The 23911-nt window shown below is 40.4% G+C and overlaps 1 long non-coding RNA gene across 1 annotated transcript in view; it reads right to left on the bottom strand.

Annotated features, from left to right (window-relative positions):
• Window positions 1-12778: 12778 nt before the first annotated feature.
• Window positions 12779-23911, bottom strand: part of LOC142104863 (uncharacterized) — an 84336-nt gene continuing 73203 nt past the window's right edge. Inside the window, exon 3 of the long non-coding RNA XR_012679674.1 lies at window positions 12779-12851. This is a non-coding gene — a long non-coding RNA (uncharacterized LOC142104863). The remainder of the gene's footprint in view (window positions 12852-23911) is intronic.

Here is a 23911-nt window from a genome sequence, read left to right as displayed (position 1 = left end):
GATTATTAAAACAAAATAAGGTGGAGAAGCTACATTTTTAGGCATGTGCCTAAAAAAACCTTGTTACGACTTTTACTTCCACTAGATAGTCAAGTTTGATCGTCTTCTCGGCGCTTGCTCTGTGGAAAGCTGAATTACTATTTTCATTTTGCATAACCATTTCCACTTATAGAAACACTTGAATTTTGCACAAGTTCTGAGCTGGAGGTTATCAGGTTTCAGACTATTTTGTAATTTCCAACTGCAGTATGGTGGAGAAATAAATGGGTAAGTGTACTGTTATGAATAAATATACAACTCATTGCAAATTACTTTTGGTGGTAGTCATTTCTCCAATTCAATGAATTCTTATATGAGACTGAGCAACATGAAGGTAGCGAATGCTGTCCCCTTAACAGCATTAATGTAACTGTCGCCGTTTGAACTGTGGTCACTGTCAGTATTTATACTTGCCTGGATTGTTGGCTGTCACCCTTTCATGAAGCCTGTATTTCCTGCATGTCGTTATAACAGCATTTGCTATCTTCATGTCGCTCAATCTCATGTCAGAATTAATTTATTTGGAAACTCCTACCCCACCCATTTCTTGATGTAAACAAAAGCTTCAAACACACAAACACACAAAAAGGCCACATAAAATAAAGACAGTTTATCCTCACCCCTATTATTAATTTCAGACACAAATGAGGTAAATCCAAGCAATATTTTTGAAGAAAAACGGAAAAATTTTAATTAATGAAAGGGGTAGGAGATCGTCACAGTTGTGAAGCATGCTGGGTGGGACATGTAGGTGCAAAGCTAAATGGATTTGTGGTGTAAGTCTTTAGGAGGTACCAGGCACCTATAATACCAAGGAATGTGCACCGGCCACTTTTCGCGTTTTGGGTTTTGGGTTCTGATTACCTTCAGGTTTCGGGTTCTAATGGGTTTACCCAAAACACCCCCCTCAAGGTTTTGGGTTTTGGGTTCTGTTTTTTTTTTTAAAAAAGCATAAAAACTGCTAAAATCCAGATTTTTAGTTTTTTTTCCACTCCTACGCTATTATTAACCTCAATAACATTCATTTAAACTCATTTCCAGTCTATTCTGAACACCTCACACCTCACAATATTGTTTTTAGGCCAAAAGGTTGCACCGAGGTAGCTGGATGACTAAGCTAAGCGACACAAGTGGGCGGCACAAACACGTGGCCTTTAAAAATTATATGCGGTACAAGAGAGTACCACTGGACTGGAGTTATACGGCTGTACCACTGCACTTAAACAGCAGTACCACTGGACATATACGGCAGGATCAGTGAACTTATAAAGCAGTACCACTGGACTTATACGGCAGGATCAGTGAACTTATATAGCAGTACCACTGGACTTATACGGCAGGATCAGTGGACTTAAACAGCAGTACCACTGGACTTATACTGCAGGATCAGTGAACGTAGTTATTATATTGCAGTACCAATGGACTTATACTGCAGGATCAGTGAACGTAGTTATTATATTGCAGTACCAATGGACTTATACTGCAGGATCAGTGAACGTAGTTATTATATTGCAGTACCAATGGACTTATACTGCAGGATCAGTGAACGTAGTTATTAAATTGCAGTACCAATGGACTTCTACTGCAGGATCAGTGAACGTAGTTATTATATTGCAGTACCAATGGATTTATACTGCTGGATCAGTGAACTTCTATAGCAGTACCACTGTACTGGACACAGGACAGCACCACTGCAATAATGGCAGCACCACCACTGGACTGAGCAGGACAAAGCACAGGACACCACCACTGGACTGAGCAGGACAGAGTACAGGACAGCACCACTGGACTGAGCAGGACAGAGCACAGGACACCACCACTGGACTGACCAGGACAGAACCACCAGAATGACCAGGACAGAGGACACCTAACCTAACTCACCCTCCCTCTTCCCTGATCAATGCCCGAGTGAAGATAGCAGCAGCAAGCGGGGAATATAAAGAATCCGAATCTCGCGAGATCCGACGGTGGGATTATGACGAAACGCCTCGTTTTGAGTCCGCCGGGAACACCCGAACAGTGCTCGGATCGGGCTCGGATCCACACTGTTCGGGGCTGTTCGTATTTAGCAAATCCGAGCCCGCTCATCCTTAATAATACCTCAACCAACAGAGATATAAAAAATTGAATATGTGTATAACTTTATAGTATGTATAATTATGTAATCATTTACCTTTGCAGGAATAATGCTTTGTACATCTTTACCACATGGAGTACCTTAAAATGGGTATATATAAAGAGATGGACAAAAACTGTTCTGGTAAATATGTAACTGCATTTGCCCACAAATTATTTTCTCTGTGGAATTTAGATGTTATCATCTTACACCAATCAGCAAGTCAATTGACCATCTTCATCCCAGCTTTATTAATTCCACTTAATGTCAATTTACAAATATAGGGCCTGAGTTATCTAGCTAGAAGGAAAAGGGGGGTAGGTGACTGGGAGGACCAATTGCTTCCTATATCCAAGATGCAAGCCCTGCATTGTGTCCTGTTTTTCCTGTTGACAGTCCTTCTCACTGCAGGATAAGTCCATATGTGGCCAGCTTATTGTCTGCATTTGCATGTTCCCCACTTAGTCTTGCAAATGTATTTGTCTAACCATTATAAAGTGCTAAAATATATTTATAATAATAGAAGAACATTTTCAAACACTTCATCGTTTATTTGTAAGGAAACACAATGCTCTGCAGGTCGGACAATTAAAATCATACAAAATAAATCACACATATAAATAAAACAAGTAATTACAAGGTGGGGGTTAGGGGGAAGTACAGACCAGAGAAGAAATTAGAGAGTATGCTGCTCTTAACATCTTGCCACTGACAACACAACCTCAGATAATAAAAATGAGTAAAGAGGATGCAACTTATACCTTTTACATTATATAATTTTTAAGGCACAAGAGTAAGCAAGAATACAATGAAACTAAGTTACCACAGATCAGTGTGTGTTGAATTTGCATCCTGCATGCTTCTGCTGTCATATTCTTGTTAAATACTTAATTCACAGCTTTTTACAGGATGAACAAGGATATTGTACTGTCCATGTTCTCTCTTTTTCCATCTTTCCTTCACTCTGTCTCCCTATTTCCCACTCTCTCTTTCAGCTCTCACACCCCTCTTGCTCTCCCTCACCCCTCTCGCTCTCTTGCTCTTCCTAACACTTTTCCCCACTCACCACTTTTGTTTCTCTCACCCTCTCTCCCTCACCACCCCCTTTTCCTCCCTCACTCCCATCTCTCTTTCTCTCTTTCTTCCCCTCACACTCCCTCTTTTCTTCTCCCTCTCCCCCCTCTAGCTCTGAAACATTCAGAAACATTCCCCATGGGAGTAGCTTGTACCATTGTATTGATTGGAAGCAACTAATTAAACTCATAAACAATAGGATTTTATTTCTTAATATTTGTGTTGGATGCAACTTCAATCACCATGGTTGATAGTGTATTGTAATTTTCCCACTGTTTATTTACTGTATGAAATTGCAGCATAAAAGTTATAAATTGCAAGTCTATGGGGCGTTATTTTTGAGAAGGCACTTAAATCTGGCTTTAATTATCTAGGAACGTCAGAATTTGCATATGTGTGAATAAGCATAAAAATATCACCCAGGAGTGTAAATAATTTGCTCCACGGAACACCCTCTGTAAATAAAACACATAATCAATGGGGATTTTCAGAGGAATATAATGTTATATTAATGTTTACAGCATTTCCACACAGAACTAGGGAATATAGGAACAAAAGGTATTGTGGGCAAATTATTATTATTCAACATGTACTTGCATAGGTTCTTTGCCTGCAAACATTGAGGCATCATAGGGCTTGTGTATTTAAGTCTGTTTTAGTTAGACTAAGTGATCATGGTATTAGATGTTAATACTATATTCTCTGACTTGACTTAAAACATGTGAAATAAGAGAGAGGCCACATAGGCCAAACGAAATTAAAAACATCTGTTTGCAATGAATCTATGGGCACTTACTGGTTAATTGTTAGATTCAAATTAACCAATAGGAGCTTGGGGAGGAGCAATCTATAGGGCATATATTTCGCATGCAGTGCTATCGCTGATCGGCCGCACGTCACTTTCCCATTCAAAGCACCTTGGCTCTTGGTACCTTTGTGAGAGGGACCTTTGGCTTGTTTTGAGAGAGCTCGTCATTGTGAGCCCAGAAGGGGAGCAGTCACGATGACGCCAGATTTAGCAATTGCCAATCGTAATGAACTTTGTCCAGGTACTAGTGGTTGTGCCTGTGGCCGTACACCAGGGCCGGCGCTACCATTAGGCAGCCTTAGGCAGCTGCCTAGGGCGTTGGCCTCTGGGGGGCGGCACTGAGGCCGGGGACCCAATAATCATTGCTAAATGAACGCAGGTGGTGCGATCGCCCAGGGCAGATTGCCCGCTCGCAATAATGCGGTGCTGCTACGATGCAGCAGCACATTTAAACATCTGCCCGGTGCCTGGCTCCCGTCAGTGTCGTGATGTCACAACGCTGCCAGTGTAGATGAGCCGACAGGAGAGACAGAAGAAAGAAGCAAGGAACAAGAATCAAGTAATAGAGGTGGGCAAGAAGAGAAAGGATGAAAAATGAAGAAGCTAAAGTGAGTACAGAAAAGAGGAGGCTACAAAAAGCAGGGGGGATGCTATACAAAGGGGGCAGAATGTATGCTATACAAAGGGGGGGGAAAGGAGGCTACAGAAAGGGGGGAGAATGGATGCTATAGAAGGGGGAAGAATGGATGCTATAGAAAGAGAGGGAGCATGGATGCTATGGAAAGGGGGTATGGGTGCTATAGAAAGGGGGGAATGGATGCTATAGAAAGGGGGGGCTGGATGCTATAGAAAGGGAGAGGGAGAAAGAATGCTACAGAAAAGTTAGAGACTATGGGGTCTATGTACTGTAATAGTGCGGTGACAAATTGCAGCGATGCATAATGAAGCACCGCTATTATTCACCAAGCTGGGGCTACTCTAGGATAGTTGAGGAACCATTTATGTCTTTTACTATTTGCCCTCTATTTGGCTCTCCTTCGTTGCTTTCTATTAGTATAATTAATTTTACATCTACAGAATACATTAACAAATGCAAATAATTATAGAACGGTCTAGATTATATACTATATAATTTATATTACCTTTCTTTATTTATTTGCATGTGTTAGTATATTTAATATTACATACATTAATAGACAGCAACAGAGGAGAGCCAAGTAGTGGGCAAATACTAAAACAAATAAATGGTTTCTCAAGCATTATGCATTAAGATGTTTAGAGAAGTGTGGCCATTAGCCTTAACGAAGGTAAAATCACGTGTGTGAGTGATGGGGTATTTAGTTTGGTATCCAATAATACTCGGGAGGGGGGTGGTTTAGGTTTATATAAGTTTCAGTTCTCAGCAGATCTGTCTCTCCGGATTTCGTGGGAGTCAGGCTGAGTATCGTGAAACGTGATTTGCAAAGTTTTGTAAAATTGTGTGCCTTTTGTTGTCTGTTTTTTTTTTCAGGTCTCCTTTCTGTGTGTCACCCTTCATTCTTTCTCTACTCTCTCTGCTTCTTTTCCCTCTCCCTCCTCTCCTCAGTCGGCGTAGGTCTCCGTGCTTCCCCAACCCCCCCCCCTCGTTTTCTCCTTTATATTGGTGCCCTTACCTGAACGAGGGAGCGATGTCTCGTCCTAGCCGGGTGCGTAGCGCCCCAGCTAGATTCAGAGAGGCGGTCACGGAAAACAGGTCTGGTCCGGCAGATGCCCCGCCTTCCACGGCGCCTGTGCAGTCCCCGCATGGTAGCGGTGTGCATGCTAGGTGGACCCGCAGCACATCTCTCTCCCACAGTCCTTGTTTAGCCTCTTCCAAGTGCCGCCGGGTAAAGAGCACCGCTGTCGGTGCTAAGAGTACTGGAGCAGCGGCGGCGGCAGCAGTTAAAGAGGCCACCGCGGGTGGTGGGGCGGGTGGGGGAGTAGAGCCTGAGGTCGGACAGAGGGCCTCTCCCATTATACCTACAGCACATCCTCCACATCAGGTCCTGGCGGGTGGGGTATTTTCAGGGTCTGGGAATCGCAGGCTCAGAGGGACCCACAGGCAGCAATTGGGCAGAGGGCAGTATCCCCTTATAGAGGATTCGGGCCTATTGTATGGGACCCTATTGTGCCAGAGGTGGGTTTGGGGCAGGAGTGGGGTAGGTTGAGCTCTGGGGGGAGGGGGTGGGATTTTTAAATCTTGAGCAGTGTCCCACCCCTGGGTTTGGGGGCGGTAGTAACAGTGGGCAGCACTGATAATTGGCAGAATAACCCTGCGGTGAGTATTGATGTCAGCAGATATGCATCCCCCCTTTTGTTTGGGTCAAAGACTAGCACTCGCACGCCCTTTCAGGTAGGGGGGGGACCTTTCCCATGGGTTACAGCCCTCCTATTCAGGACAGGGGACAGCTTTTTTGGATTTTGGGAGATTGCATGCTGGGATCAGCATGGCGGTTGGGGAAGCATGGAGGTTGCCCTATCCTCCAACATGGGGAAGTTCGCCTCTGAATGCAGTGGTTGGAGCTACTCCGCCATATCCCACCCCGTCGGGTAGTTATACTCATTCGTACCCGGTACCTTTTATAAAGGGAATAGATCGTAGGATGGAGCCAGGGGGTGCCGGGCAAGCTAGAACCCCCGTGCCGGGCTTTATCGGGGATGGGCAGGGGCGAGCAGAGGGTGTGGCGGGGGGTGCATGGGTAGATCCTTCTAGGGAGGTAATGCAGGTTGGTTCTGTTGCTAATGTGCCTCTGTTTGCAGATTCACAAGTGCCGATGGACAGGTCATCATCACAGGCATCGCATTCAGTCATGATCAGGTCAAGAGCCGAGGCCCGAACAGACGTCGCGGCGGAGAGTCGGGGGTTGCCAGCAACGGTTTCCGCTGGAGCTTTGAGGGGACCGGAGCCACAGCAGTCGGGTGCCGCAGAGGCTTCATCGGGCCCAGGACCTTCAGGGATGACTGGAACAGGGCAACAAACGGAGGTGAGCGCAGGCGGTGAGTTGTTGGATGTAAGTCTGTCACACGAACGTACACATAGCCCGCCAATGTCTTCTACTGATGAGGATTCTCCCTCTTCATCGGGGGAGGGTCCTCAAAAGTTGATCAAAATACTCAACACACACTTTAGCAGATCTAGATCACAAAGGGATAGAAGAGGAGCAGCAGAGAAGTTGGCAGCAAATAGAGCCCCCATGGTTCAGTGTGAGAACACCGCCCTTTTAGCAGGTATGTGCTCTAGCATCAGGGACAGGATTAAGAAGGGCTGGTTTGTGGGTATGTTTGAGCTTACAAAAGCTGCAAAGAAAGAGTTGGAGTTGCAAAGGGGGGCATAGGAGAGGATGCCTATAAAATTTTCCCTAATTGGTTGGTAGGGTATTGTTCCTTTGCGGCATGCTATATAGAGACTAGAGGTCAGGGAGGACGTCTGGAAATATTTGCATCTTATAAATGAGATGTACATTAACGATCGCCCCGGGACAGGGCGTAAGTACGATAAGTTGTTTTGGGAGAAAGTGAATGGTCAGGTTGACATGCCGCTAGGAGTTAAGGATGTGAAGATTTGGATGCAGCTTAATCGGGCTAGCTTAGCTTTCGGTACAGGGGCCCAAGGGAATCGGTTTCTGCAAGGGGGGGGGGGAGACGTGGAGCTCCCCAGTTTGCCAAAAATAGATGTTTCGCGTATAACAATTCATCGTGCGGAAGGGGAGAAGCGTGTCGGTACAGGCACAACTGTGCATATTGCCACGGACCACATTCTGCCAAAGAGTGTCCGAAGACTGCCCCCGGTCTCGGTAACATTGGTTAAAGCCCATTCCCCTATTCGTAACGATGTTTTAGAACGATGGCTTAGATTATACCTGGATGCAGAGCAGGCTTCTTTTCTCCGCAAAGGTTTTTGTCACGGCTTCAGGTTGGGTCAACGGTTAATGCTAGGGCCGCTAGGAATCTAAATTTGGCTTATATTTTCTCGAAGGTTCTTGACGAAAAGATTTGTGGCGAGATTAGCCTGGGGAGCTTGATTGGCCCGTTCAGCTCCCCACCATAACCGATTTAGTTATCTCCACAGTAGGGATAGTTCCAAAAAAGTTCCCGGGAAAATTCTGCTTAATTCAGCACCTATCGCACCCAGTAGGCAATTCTGTTAATGACGCGATAGATCAGGACATCAGTTCGGTGGTGTATCAGTGATTTGAAGAGTCCCTGATGTTGGTAAGACACATTGGCGCAGGTGCCCTCATGGCAAAATTGGATGTGGAATCCACATTTAGATTACTTTCCCTGCACCCTGAATCTTTCAAGTACATGGGGTTTCAAATTAAAGGAAAGTATTACTTAGATAGATGTCTGCCCATGGGTTGTTCTCTGTCTTGTGCATACTTTGAATCATTTAGTTCTTTTCTTCACTGGGCAATTCAGGCTGGGACAGGTCATGAGGACATTGCCCATTACCTTGATGATTATTTGTTTGTTGGGCCGGCCAAGTTCCCATAGTGCGCAGATATGCTGTACTCTGCGCAGGCTCTGTTTTCGGTAATGGGGTTGCCAGTAGCGCAGGACAAGACTGAGGGCCCGGCTACATGTTTGTCCTTTCTAGGGATAGAGATAGACACGGTGGCGGGCTGCTGCGGATAAAATCGTGAAGCTGGAGGCTATGATATCTAATACTTTATCCTCTTCCTCGCTTAAAATGAAACAGGTGCAAGCGTTGCTGGGATTGTTTAATTTTGCATGCAGGGTTATTCCAATGGATGGGTAGGATCTTTTGTAGGAAGCTCCAGCTATCTACAGTGGGCAGGAATAGGCCTCATACTTTGATTAAACTGAAGGATGAGATCAAACAGGACTTGATGGTGTGGACTTCTTTCCTGGGGAGATTTAATGGTATTATGATTTGGCCTTCCCCCCCTATCTCCACAAGGGAGCTAGAATTATTCACGGATGCAGCAGGGTCCAGGGGTTTCGGAGCCTACTTTCAGGGTGAATGGTGTGCATCTCCATGGCCACAGGAATGGATTGAGAGAGAGTTGGTAAAAAATTTACTTGTATTAGAGTTATTTCCCGTTATTGTGGCCTTGGAGTTGTGGGCTCCTCAGCTCAGAGGTCATAATGTTCCTTTTGGTGCGATAATTTGGGTGTGGTTCAGGCAATCAATAGCCAGAGTTCACCATCTAACCGGCATAAATTATGACATAAATGTTCGTGTCAAACATGTCCCTGGGATTGAAAATTGCATTGCTGATTCACTTTCCCGTTTTGATTGGGAGCGTTTTAGGTCATTGGCTCCGATGGCTAATCCCGTAGGTACAGCTTGCCCACCTTATATTTGGCAGATGGTCGGTCCGGCATAAGATTCTTGGCTGAAGCTTCCTTAGCTCCCTCTACGTCGAAGGCTTACCGGTTGGCTTCGAAGCGGTGGGAGAGTTTTTTGTTATCTTCTAACAGGCGTTTTCCGGGTGATGATACAGACATTGATGTTTTTATGTGGGGGTGCTATCAGGAAGGTCTTAGTAGAGCATCTATGACTTTTACATTGGCAGGTATATCCTTCATGGCAAAATTGTGAGGGCTGATGGATCCAAAAAAATCATTCCTGGTTAGTAAAGCCCTTAAGGGATGGTCAAGATTGCACCCAATACCCAGAGATCACAGGCGTCCTATAGATCCGGCCATGCTGTCCCGCATTATTTTAGTTTAGGTGGATATAGCCGTTGATGCTTTTGAAGTTTCCCTGTTTAGCGCTGCGTTTTCCATGGCTTTTCACGGGGCATTGAGGGTCAGTGAGTTGGTTGCGCAGTCTATGAATCAGCTAGGTTCGGCCATTTTAGCTAAAAATGTCATTTTACATTCCGAGAGGATTCAAATTAAGATTATCCGGTCCTAAACAGATAAATTAGGGGTTGGACATTGGTTATCCCTTGCAAGTCAGCAAGACCGTAGTGGTTGTCCAGTTAGGCTTTGTTATGAACTAGCGGAAGTGCGCCCTCATCAAGCTGAAGTTTGGTTAGTTCACAGGGACGGTTCTCTGGTTACCAAGTTTCAATTCCATGCTATTATGTGTAAAGCATTGGGGGCTTTAAGTCTACCCGCAACAGAATTTGGTACTCACTCCTTTCGTATAGGTGCAGCGACAGCGGCAGATGGGACATCAGTTTCAGCTTTACAGATGTTGGGCAGATGGAAATCCAACAGTTACAAGCATTATATTAGACCTGATGTTTAATCATTTGTTTTTATCCCCTCTTATACGCAGCTCTTCTTTTCTTTTCTTTCTTTTCTTAGGTAGTAGACCCAGGGCGTAGCTGCTCGCCGCTGTTTGCGGGGGCGTGAAGGAATTTTTTCCGATCTGGTTTTTACCTTCACTTAGGTTGCTGCCATTCCTTTTCAATTTCTATTTAATGTTGAAATCATATTCCCCTGTTCGCCAGTTAATTTAGTCTGGTTCCTTTCTAGAGGTCGGATTTTAGGTTGTTGTTTCCATGGGTGTTATCATTTATGTTGGTTTTGGGCAGTCTTGGTTGGACTTGGTTCTTTGTGTATAGTAACATTACGTAATTTATGTCTTTTAGGGTTGGTTATCAAGAAGATTTCTGTTTGGTTTTTGGGACACTCCTATGTTTACTGGGCGAGTAGACATGCATTTGTTCGGAGGTGTCCATGGTTGCCTGCTCATGCGGAGGTCAGATGGATAGGCCGGAGAGGTATGAGATGGATTGAGTTCATGACAGTACTTTCTGGGAAGATTGCTGAGCACGGTGTCCCAGATATTCTCATTGTTCACTTGGGTGGTAACGACGTTGGACAAATTAAATCCCTGGATCTCATTATCAAAATTTGTGATGACATTGCTTCAGTATGTAATACTTGGCCCACCGTAAAGTTGCGTTGGTTGAATATTGTACCTCGGAGGATTTGGAGATCCAGTATTCCTGTTATCACCATTGCAGCAGTTGTTAGAAAAATGAATCAAGTGGCTGGTAAAATTTTCCATGAGGCTGGGGGTTATTCCATTTCCCACCCATTATTAAAAGCTGGGCTTGTTCATTTGTTTAGAGAGGATGGGTTCACTTGTTCGATGAAGGGATTGGGTTTTTCATAGACCAGTTATTTTGGAAGCTTAGAATGGTCATTAGGTCTGTAGTTGGCGGGCCGCATATATAGTCATTTATGGCGGCGTGGGTAGGAGAGCAGTGCAGTCGGTAAGTTTGCATATGGTGCTTGGATTATCTCGTCATTGGCACTACTCCCCCTTTTGGTTCGTGGTGTCATCACATGTGTTGGGTCCAGTGAGTGGGACTCTGGGCCGGTATGTTAAAGGTTATACTGGCAGTTATAAGGGGGGTGTAGTCTTGCCGTTGGAGAGATATTTTGCACCGGCCAATAGATAAGGTATGATCCTGGGTTGGTGGTACTATGGTCTGATCTTTCCACCCTTATTGCTTTTGTGTTTGCTGACTGCCCTGCTCTCGTCCGCCTTTTCAGTCCCTTTAAGTTTCGTTAGTAAGTCATTTAATAATTCCTATTTCATTCCAAAGTTATTTTGGTGTCCGTGTCTTTATTGGATATCCTTATGTATTCTGGTTTAAATACAAACCACGCTGTGCATTTTATTAAATGTTTGTAGACAAGAGGGTTTGTGAAAAAAATCTGGTTTGCAAGGGGGTATGTGAGAGGAAAGCAGTTTGGCAAAGGAACATGTTTGGGAAAAGCAGGTGGACAAGAAATGCATTTTAAAGAAAAGCTGGTGGGCAAGAAGCTGGCTAGAGCGCTTAGGACAGCGGTGTATATGAGAGGTAAGCTGGTGGGCAGGGGTGCATGTGAGTGAAGCTGGTGTTATGTGGATAGTGACAAAAGCTGATGGGTAAGGGGTGGCATATGTGAGAATAGCTAGTAGGCAGATTGGCATATGTGAGAAAAGTTGTGGGGCAGCTGGGGACATCAATTTGTAACAGGTGAGTGATGTCAAGTTTTTTTTTGTTTTGTTCTGAAATCTGACATTTGGAGCCTCCCTTCTAGATATCCTGTGTTTGCTCTTTGGCAGCAGTGAAGTTTGGATAGCATTCTGCATCAGACATCAGTTCATCTAGACATCAGTGCATCTGGACTGCCGCCATGCCTGCCAGCCAGGAGGAGGTAAGAGTTATTCATTTTATTTTAGAAATGTCAAGTGTATTAGGGGCTAGGAAGTGAGATTTTTGGGGAGGAGAAGGGGCAGAAAGATTAAGTTTTGCCTAGGGCGCCATGCAACCTTGCACCGGCCCTGTCATACACTGTTTGGTTTCTGGATATTGGTTGTAGGCTGACTTGCAAGTTGCTCTCACCACTACCATTTTTATTCAAAAATTTAATAAATTGTGACCTAAATTTCCAAATTCAAGAAGTTGTTTGTGTCGTTATTTCTATAGGTTATAATTATAGATTTAACGATTAAGATAGGTGGTTGCTATAGATGAGAGCATCAACAGTATGGAGTGTAAACATTATTTTGTTAAAGGTACAATACTCTGTAAAATGAGGTGTGTTTCTTTAACATAAGTCAATCTGATTACTAACATTATATACCATTTGTTCATATTTTTTTCAGTTATGGTTCAGTCTTCTGTTAATAATTTACAGTTTACCAAAGTCATTCGATTGCCAGGCAACCACAGTCACATGACATATGATGCAGTGAGCACAGAGGTTTTGGAACACCCCTTTTCTCAGCAAACATGCCCCCTCCTTCTGCTGCCCTCACATGACCATCAAGGAGGTTCATAACTGGCTGCCTTTCAATCCAAAATTAGGTTAGACTCTCTGGGAAAAAGCAGAAATAAATGTTTCCATGTGTGAGAAGATATTTTGCAGCGTAAGCCATTATAAACTGGGATACAAATAGATTTTGCAAATGGGCAAGTCATAGGCGAACAGCCAGGAAAAAGCCTTGTTATGGAAGTATAAAATTTCAAACTTTAAGAAAGGGTAATTTACTTAATTTTAAACTAGCCTTTAGCAAAGTAATATATTTTGTCTGTTTGTGAACCACATTATATGTACATATTGTTGCTCAGTAGTGACACTCCCCCTCTATATGTCATGTTACATAGTTAATAGGTGATGCACGTCACACTACCAAAGAGTATGCAGTGCCATTATGCTTCATGAGAAAGCAGTACTTGCTCCATCTCTGCTCCCTTTGGGTTCCTGTCCAACACTGAACTTCAATTGATAGAGTTTAGTGCAGGACAGAAAACCATAGTATTATCCAATATGCTGATAGCTGCTGTGAGTGGCACCCAATGGGAGGAGTCAATAAGGATCTGTAAATACCTACAGCCAACAGACTTATCTGCTATCAAGTATAGACCATACTTGGTATTAAAAATGAAATATAAAATATGTTTTTTGCATATTAGTCTTGGCAACAGATATGACTTTGCATCAAATATTGGTACATCTGTTGGAAAGAGCATCAGATATGCATCTGTTTATTAGTCAAGGCACAAGATATGGTTCTGCATATTATACCATGCATCAAATATATGTCTGCATATTAGACTTTGCTCAAGAAATGTTTCTGCATATTAATCTTGGAACCAGATATAGAACATTTCATAACATATGGGTATGTATATTACAATTGGCACCAGATATGGCTTTGCATATTTGTTCCCTGATGACTTTATCTGATCCTTCATATACATAGTGCATACCTTATCATGGCCATGTTACCTATGTAAAAAGATGTGTCTAAATTAAGAAATATCTGTATTATCATCAACATCATCAACATTTATTTATATAGCATCAGCAAGTTCCGTAGCGCTTTACAATTGGGGACAAACAACGTACTAAACAAACTGGGTACAATAGACAGAGGTGAGAAGGCCATGCTCACAAGTTTACAATCTATTATGATTAGATAAAGGGGAATATAGAGATTCACAAGTTTTATTGTCATCTAAAGTTCAAACATGGGAAAGCTGTCCATAATTTTATGTTTAATCTACAAAACCACCTCTTTGTCTTAAAGTTTGTCAATTTTTTGTGAGGGAGAACTTTCCTTTTCTTAATGTAAGTTGTCAATCTCTATAAGTAACAGGTAGACAATGCAACATATAGTATATGCAATAAGCTAGTTGCCTAATTTGAGGGATCTCCCATTTTGTCGCGGAGGTGGGGCCAGAATGACGTGATTCGCCATGAATTGCGCCATTGAGGCTTATTGGGGAGAGGATGCGGGTGACTTGCCTGCTCTCCAGTAAGATATACCTGGAATTTGTGAGTCTCCTGGAATGTCCAAGGCAAACATGCAATAAGGGTTTAAATTAAAGGGATGTATAAACTAATTAGTAAAAGCGACAAGTGAAAATGCATTGCCTGTGTGCCTAATCATAGAACAGAATGTGTGCTATTCCTCACACTGTACATGTTTACAATACATGCTGCTTTCTGGTGAAACGTTCTACACTGGAATGTCACTGCTTACTCTGCTGTGAATCCATGTCCCTGACTTAATTGTTATTTTTAATAAAGGCATACACCTGATTAATGTATGTTCATATTTTTTTTGTGACAGAATTTAAATGAAACTAATAAAGTGTAACTGTGCTCCTTCAAGCGGGCACTTAAAACTCACCTGTTCCTTAAGGCCTACCAACCATCCACTTAACCTCCCACTGCTTCTGTTTCTCCCCTGGCTTCTTTTCTCTCCCCTTTGCTTCACTGGCTCCCTCTTGTGCCTGATTTTGTCTACCCTCCCTTAGGATGTAAGCTCGTATGAGCAGGGCCCCTCTCCCCTCCTGTCTCCACACCTGTTCTTCCGCTCCGTCTTTACAGTATTTGCCTGCCTGAAGTTTGTGAAGTTCTGGTACTTTGTGTTTATTGTTCTGTATTGTTTTACCCTGTATAGTCTACTGTTAGTACTGTGTGCGGCGCTGCGGAAACCTTGTGGCGCCTAACAAATAAACGATGATAATAATAATAATAATATCCAGAAACTCTGGATGAAATTTGTTACGCTCATTGTTAGATCACCTTACTAAGTCATCTACATTTAAAATGATAGTGGGTTAAAAGAAATAGACTTTTCCACCACACACCTTGTTTCTTATACTATTTATAGACATAAAATCTAAAATACTTTAACATGATACATCTGTAGAAAACATAAATAATACAGTGTATGAGAGTTTATTTTTTGCAGGGTAAGTGCATATACAGAAATGGTTTTTACTCTTCAGGAGTCTTATTATGGCTCAACAGGAATAGAGCCAAAAAATGGAGCTGTTATTTAGTCCATTAACAAAATGTCAAATCTTACGCGTATAATCAATACTGTAAAATTATCTGTTGAAAAGGGTATCTCGAAAATCACAGACATCACATTGCGCTTGTAGCTGCAACTGATGTTTTCTAACACTAAACATGTATTTTTCAATAAGCTCAGAAATCATTATAGTTGCAATTACAGGCCACAGTCAAACTATAGAAAGGGTGTTTTTTTGCCTGTATTTTTTTTACATTGCTCAGAATTAATGCTTGTATGAGATGGCCAAGATGCAATATAAAACAGATATAAACGCCTATTTCATAAAATGAAATAGGCGTTTCGTCATACCTATTTCATTTTATGAAAGATCCTTATCCTTGTTTTAAGGAGTTTTAATTACAGTTTGGACACATCAGCCTGCATATTTGAATCTCCAGGCATGTGGATATCATACAGTCCATTATATAATGAAAGATTTAGAGAGAGGGGCAGGCTGGCCACTCGCCCCTACAGGTACTATTTGAATTACTAACAAGGTCCAGATGGACTTGATATTAGTATGTATAGTATATATAATATATATGTGATTTTTACATTATATTTGATAATCTGGTAATTATTGTTCTTACCATCATCATATACATTTGTGTACATATTTTATATGTTACATGAATGTTAAATAAGTTTGTAGATAATAACGATATAGTTATATTCATAATTTTTTTTATTAATTTTATGTTAAATAAATGTTTTTTATGATTATCAGGAATTTGAGTGTATTCTGCCATATCTTTTTAATTTTTAACTTTTATTTGATATAACCAAGGTGACTGGCGCTCCTTATTGTTTTTTTTTTAGGTTGAATAAAATTGGAAGGAGTTGGCACCTCCACTCATAAGGAGCTGACTCTCGCTGTTTTTTTTTGTTTTTAAACCTAGCACCTAGGAGATTTGCTTTTTTAGTTCTTTTTAAATACTCCATAGTTTCCAGCACTCACATAGTGTGGATGACAGTTCAGGGTATAACCCTCTCATCAAACCTTCTAGTGTTGCGATATTTCTATTATAAAAATTCCAAACATAGGGTGTACGCAATGTGAAAAGTTACATCATAGTACAAATAATATCTTAAATGGTTTTTCAAAATGTATGAGAAATCTTAATGAACATACAAAATATGCATAAACAGGTGACAGTGGCAATGAAGTAATAGCAACCATAATATCTGGAGCTCATCGAGAGGGATCCTGAACCAACTTAAGATGGCGTTACGCATGCCAAGGGTGTGGAGTCTAACGTGTTCACCAGAGACCCCCACAAGGATGTATGGGCTTAGTTACATCTGCCACACAGTACTTGGCACTTGGGGTAGGTCTTATGCTTAGTTCTCCTGCAGGTGCATATCTGTATGTATGATTGCACAGGACAATATGCAGTGTAGTAAACACTGGAGGTGGAAAGGAAGATAAATCCAGACAGAAAACGCAGGACCTGTGGACCTGACTGGGAAAATGCAGCATAGGAGAGCAAACGAAAGCGTACAGGCACTGTGTTGTATTGGCATAAATGCATGTCTGGGATTAATATATTGCATGGAAATCATTCATTTGAAAGTTAACGTGTTTTATTAAGTGTTTTTCCCATCGTATTCAGTTTAGAAACACCAACATTAAAATCCTGGTTAAAAAATTGCTGCAGAACTGCTGAGCTCTAACTGTAACCTAATTTCATAGGATTCAAATGGTATTCTTTTATTTTATACATCAGAAGACATAGGGCACAATTATTGGATTGATAGGGTAAAATTATTACATTTATAAACATGGAACTAAAAGTATTTTTGTTAATTAACGAAATATACTAATAATACATTCAATTGTGGAGAAAATGTTTTATCACAAGAAATGTAAAATGGTGCTATCAATAGATTGTAAGCTCTCTCATCAGCAGGACTCTTCATCCCCCTTGTTTTTACATGTGCATTTATTTTGCCTACCTTGTATGATCCTTTCTGTACTTATGCTTAATTTTCCCTACTCTCATCCGATGCTGCAAAGCCAAATTTGATATATATATATATATATATATATATATATATATATATACTCCAGCGTCTAAACTTATTTTTCTAATTATGCCTAAACTTGTTCTTTGCATATTTAAGATTCCTTAATAGTCACTTAGATAATACATTTCCAACTGTGGGCTGTAGTTTTACATTATAGAATAACACTTTCTACATGTGCTTGCTTTCATAATAGGAACATATCATTTAGTAGTGTAGAACTAATTCTTTGCACCTCATGGACCTCTCCAAATATATTGCTTATAACTAATGTAAGAGAAAAATGAATAAAATACTAAATACTTATTCAATAGCTCATAGGCAAAGGTATCCAACAGAGGCAAAAAAAAGAAATATGAGCAAATGTAAAATGTGGCGCCAAGGTTTTTGCACTTGAGTTAAAAGCGATATTTAGACTGTATCTTTCCTGCAGAGTCTGGAAGTGTCACCTCCAGGATGATCACACTCCAATGGCCCAGAAACAAAATCAAAGCAGCTTTTGAACATGGATTCCTGCCTTCCAAATCACCTGGCTAGTTAAAGCCCTGCTGGTTTTAATGAAGATCCTAAATGAATTGTTAATGAATGAATGCAATTAACATTTCTTGTAATTGAATACTTCAGAGTTGGGTGATAAATGATGTTTTTTAAACTTCTAAAGTAAAGAGGAAGTTTAAACACCCTTTCACTCATATTTAAACTTTGCTTCTTACTTTTAATACAGTTTGTATTCTTACACTGACAAGTTAATGGAACTATGTTGGTTTTACTATCTCAGTGTTTTTACTTGTTTTAGGTAGTACAATATAAGTAATAATGTAGCTTCATTTTATCAAACAGATCTAGATTATTGCATTTTAATACAATGTACAGGTGAAGAACAGCAGGACTATAAATTAAGGGAACACTGTATAACTAATACTACATGACTGACACTAGTAGCATTTTCCTTCTATTTCTTACCTATATTAATACAGTTTTGTGTTGTTTATAGCAAAATATAAAAAATATTGTACTAAAATATTGAATTAGTTTGTAGAAAGGAGAATTATTGATGGTTAAAAATATGTTGGTTAAAAAAAACAAATTAATTAACCTATATAAAGTATTTAACAAGGTAAGTCATATGTAACGAGAATAGATTTGAATGTTCTATAAACTGAAAATTCAAGTCTTTAATACATTTTCTATATAATATAATAAAAAGTAATAATGATGAAGCATGAATCATGTAGTTAAGAGTATTGCTAGTGTCACATAAAGGCATTATGTAAAGATCATATATTATAAACAAATAACTATAAGTGTATTAATCAAATCTTTCATGTCCCACTTTATGTAGGACACATGCTTGTTTTTGTTAAGAAATGAGAGAACATTAAGCATGAAATTCAATTTGGATATTAATCAGTGGTTAAAAAGCACAATATTGTATTAATCCTTCAAACACTTTCAGAAATATATTTAAATCAATATATCTGAAGCTTAGTTTACTTATTGGGCAAACAACAACCTTAACTGCAGATCACAAGAGAACAGAAAAGGAAGAAAGATGCAATAGTTGAAGAACTAGAAAAAAAGTGAATATAGTAGTAGTGAGTAGACAAAGTAGAAAATTTTTACAGTGAAATTGAATATTTTTAGGAAATGTATTGTTATGCAGAAGAAATAGAGCAGATAAGTAAGACAGACAAACTTTCCTTCCTTGCTAATGTTATCACAGTTTTTTCCAACTTTAACCATCAACCCCCTACTTTAATAATGAAGGCTTTAAATTCCTGACAAATCACAGGTGCTCTTGCAAAGATGACTGAGCACCTGATTAATCCACCTTATGTGAGTGTATGTTCACTGTTGGAGAGACAGTGAAGATACACTGCTAAATGTGATGACTAACATAAAAACTACTATAATTTAATGTACTGAGAAACGCAAAAGAGACAATTTGTTGTGCTAGAAACGAGAAAGACTCCTTGAAGCAGAATTTCAAAAGCAGCCAAACAGATGACTTGCCTAGCACTGCTTCTACATTTAATTCTATGAAATGTTATCAGTAAGAGCTGTGCATGTACTCATTATCAAACAGTAATTAAAGTAAAACATTTGTAGGGTTATACAGATAGTTAACATAGCAACAAATACTCTAATAACAGGTTTAATACATTGAGGTGAAGAGCTAACTTAGAAGTTACCAAAAATAAAAGCAACAGAAGTTATTATATTAGGGATATTTGAGTCTGTAATATGCTGACACTTCATTATAGACAAGCTGCATATATTTTAGTATCTGCTGGAGAGTTTTTGCCTATTTTGAAACTCCTGGCATGGTGGATGTGACCCATCAATTTTACAATTATTTTTTATTTTTCAGTGTAGTATGACTGAGTCTAGTGCGGAGTGCTCTAACCTGAGTTCTGCTTATATGATGGGTATAAAGGGGAAAATATAATCACAGTCCATTCCTCTAGGAGTTGAAACAATGTAATAACCCTTAGTTTAATTTCTATCTTTGATCTCCCGCAGGAGGACCTGAGGTATAAGAGATAAAAACACATACATGCCATCCATAATAGCATATTTTATTTAAATAAACCTTTCAATAGTTACAAATATTGTTCTTTACATGGATAATGTATTAGTATCATTCTTATTAGTAGTAATCCTACTGGTAATAGTGACTGTAAGCATTGACCCACATCTTATCCACTATTAAACCAATTGATTTAAAAACAACAACAAAAACAACAAAAGCCCCTGTCAGAGTCTGACATCAAGGACACATTGGCACACAGCAGTGGCAGCAAAGAAAATTGGTGCAAGATGGAATTGTCCTTGGGCCCTCCCACCCACCGTTATGTTGGATCTTAAAAAGGACATGCACACTTTAACAAACCAAGCACTTCAGCCACAAAAGTGACACTCCTTGTGGCTGAAGTGCTTGGTTTGTGTGGGCCCCCACAAAACAATGGGTTTAAGCAACCTAAGGTAACAGTGCTGTTAATGAACTCTACTGTGGCAAGATGTTGTTGTCATCATCCTCAGCCTCATCCTCACCCCCATCAGTGTGTACATAATCTGCCCACAATAATAATTAATCACCGCTGGAATCCACCATTACAGAAGTCCAATTCCAAAGTGACATCCTCAATTGGTGTATCACCGGCTACACTTGGGCTGTTCAGGCACACATCTGCAGAAATGCTGAATGGGCCGTTCTTTATGGGTACACTAACAGAATGGTCAGGATTACACATAGCACTCGTGGACAGACTCTCCACATGGATTTGTGTCATTTCTGAATCTGAACATACATTTTCCTCTAATGCCTTACTGTTTTCTTCCAGCTCGGCTTTGACACATAAAAGTATTTGGACATCACTTTTGGAATTCAAATGACAAGGTCTTCCTTGGTCACGACTGACCTTAGAAGAAGATGCCACAGCGACAGTTGCAGAACTCGCACTCATAGATAAAGGCGAAGGCCTCATTCTTTCTTTGCCACTGCGTGTGTAGAATGGCAAGTTGGCAATTCTATTTTTTTCTGCAGATAATTTTGCCTGGATTACAGCTCTTTTTTTATTGACCAAGATAAAAGGAGGTTTTTTACTTTTCTGTTTCCCTGACTTAAAAACACTATGTACTTTTACATAGGCTTTACCAGATGATGTACAGGGATTACTATCATCATGACTGGTGGAAGCAGCTGCTTGGTGCTCCTGCTCTTCTCTGTGCTGCTGTGAATCCATTTTGATAACACCGTACAATTTGACAAAAAGTCAAAAGGAAAGCCTGCAAGGCCTAGTATTTGTATTTCAGCAATGACAATTAGCAATGGAGCAATGAAGCTTTTCTTTTTGTGTGTTACCTATATAACACAGTAGAATTTGACTGCAGAATTACACCAACCCTGAAAGCACTAGTATTTTTATTTTCTGCAATGAGACTTACCAATGGAGTTCTCCTCTTTGTGTGTTACCTATATAACACAGTAGAAATTGACTGCAGAATTACACCAAACCTGACAGCACTAGTATTTGTATTTTTCTGCAATAAGAATTAGGTATGGAGCTCTCCTGAATGTTATTGTAGACTTTGTTGAATACTGCTACCCAACTGCTCTACACAGTGTGCTACCTCTTCTGTGTCTCTCTTTCAAATGGCGCTAGATTGCCATGGAGGGCGGTAGTTATAGATTTCAAAACTTGCGAGATCCGAGATCCGACGACATAACAATGACATTTTGCCTCGTTTTCGGTTCCGAAAAAGCTCAAAAAGTACCGAGCCGGCTCGGTACTCACATCAAGTTCGAGTGTGTTCGGTTCTCGAGGAACTGAGCCTGAGCAACTCTTATATATCTATATATATATATATATATATATATATATATATATATTTATATTTATATTTATATATATATTCAGTGCATATTTTCAACTTGCACAAGTTGGTCAAAGTATGATGTTGTACGATTTCCCACAATATCAGACGTAGTGACTTTGGCAATACACAATTAATGTTAAGAGTATGCATTATAAAAGCAGTGACACCAAAGAAGAGATGTTTGATGCATCACCGACAACAAAAGCTGCACCACTGCGTGGAACAATAACAATTGAGACTCCACAAGTGGCTGTAGCTGTCGATCAGACTAAAACCAGAGATCGAAATGCTGCTCACATCTTTCTGCAATAGCTGCTACGAGAGTGGCTACTGTTTGCTATATATACTGTAATATACTATTGAAACAAAGGCATCTGAACAAGTTAGTGGAGAAAAATCAGGATGCTGTATGACTCTGAGCAGCATCGCCCTGCCTCCCAATAAAAAAATATGTATTTCTTGTTTTTTAAATACATAGTGTTTCAATCTGAAAGCAATTGTGTGAGGGGCCATATCAGTGACATCTTTAGTGGTAGGCAGAAGACAAATAGGATGCTCTTTGACTCTGAGCAGCCCCACCCAAAACAAAAATATATATACATTTTTTTTAAGAACCAATTGTCTGAATTTGAACTTTTTGAGTAGCATAGTCAGAAAAAATATACAGTAACATCACCTCCATTCCCTATCTCATTGGGCATTCAACTGGTGTAGTGGCAGCTACCGATAGCTCCATCCACAATTAGCATTACTCCTCTTGTCAACCATGGATCAGTCTACAGATCAGGAGCATCCCAATGAAAGTACTGGCATTAGTAGTACTTTTTCGACCTCTACTAGTAAAAAAAAGTAGTGCTGAAAGAAAGCATTCTCAAGATTCAAATACTGTTTGTCAAAATTTAAGAAAATATCAGATCTTGATGTTTTAGATAGACCATGCCCACTTTTTGCTAGTAAGAGTCCTGCTGCTGCTGTTATATGTACTACATTGCCCATTGCAAAAGCGAATGCCCAACACAGTCATGCATTTTCCCTAAATTCCCATGCACCACCTTCTCGAGTGTAGGTCTGTTACCTCAAAAACATCAGCGACTGAGGATAACACTGAGGTTGAATATTAACTTTGGCACACACAGAATCCTGAGGAAAGTCTGACGTTTCTGATTCTGTCACTAATTACAGAGCAACCTCCTTCCCAAATTTCTCAACTATTCGGAAATGTGAGGATGAGTAGTAATGATGATGATTTACACATAGAAATTGAGGATGCTACTTGGAATTGTGCAAGAAGTTGAGGAAAATAATTATGGATCTGAAAATTAAGGTTTTTGAACAAGATAATGAGGAGGAGGAGGATGATTGTGTTGAAGTGAAGCAGCCACCAGTGATACCACCTCATGCCCATGATAAGTGTATTGTCAGGTCATAAAACCAATAAATGCACCTTTTGTGTTTGGAAATATTTTTATCCCAACCCAGACAACATATGTCAAAGCATCTGTAACCTCTGTGACACCACATTAGGTAGAAGTAAAGACGTTCATCTAGGGACCTCCTCCGTTACGTCGTTTGTAGCGAGTTTATTCAAGTAGTTTTATAAAGAGTGGAAAATTGTGCATAGTAGCAAACAGCCCAGCATCAACTGGCAGCCGAATAGATAGACAGCTCATGCAATCCTCACCGTCAACACCTTCTCCATCAACCTCCTCATCATTTGTAAGTAGTCCAGCACTTAATTTTCCAGTTCCAACTGACTCCCCTAATGCATTCCATTATTCCCAAGAAACAGCCTTATGTGCTACAGCTGCTGCTGGGGGTGACACTTCTATACAGAAGAGGACCAAGAAGAGTAAGCATAGTTTGCAACAACAATTGTCTGTTAAGCAAGCGTTTGAAAGAGGAATCATGTATAACAGTCAGCATTCTGTTGCACAGCAGATCACTAAAGCCATGACAGCTATGTTAGCATTGGATGTGCATCCAATTTCCACCATATTAATCCATTTTAAATGTAGCAATGTCACACATTGCAAATGCTTGTCTGTTTTTAAATGCTATGTGTGTGTTGTCTAGGTCCTACATGCTTGCATACATTTGAATTGAGGTTGTGTGCTTTAAAAGCTTTTCAAAATCTTGACTATGTCCATCACAAATGTTACCA

The sequence above is a fragment of the Mixophyes fleayi genome, chromosome 1, assembly GCF_038048845.1.
Source record: "Mixophyes fleayi isolate aMixFle1 chromosome 1, aMixFle1.hap1, whole genome shotgun sequence".
Taxonomy (NCBI): Eukaryota; Metazoa; Chordata; class Amphibia; order Anura; family Limnodynastidae; genus Mixophyes; species Mixophyes fleayi.
This window is presented reverse-complemented; position numbering and strand designations above follow the sequence as displayed.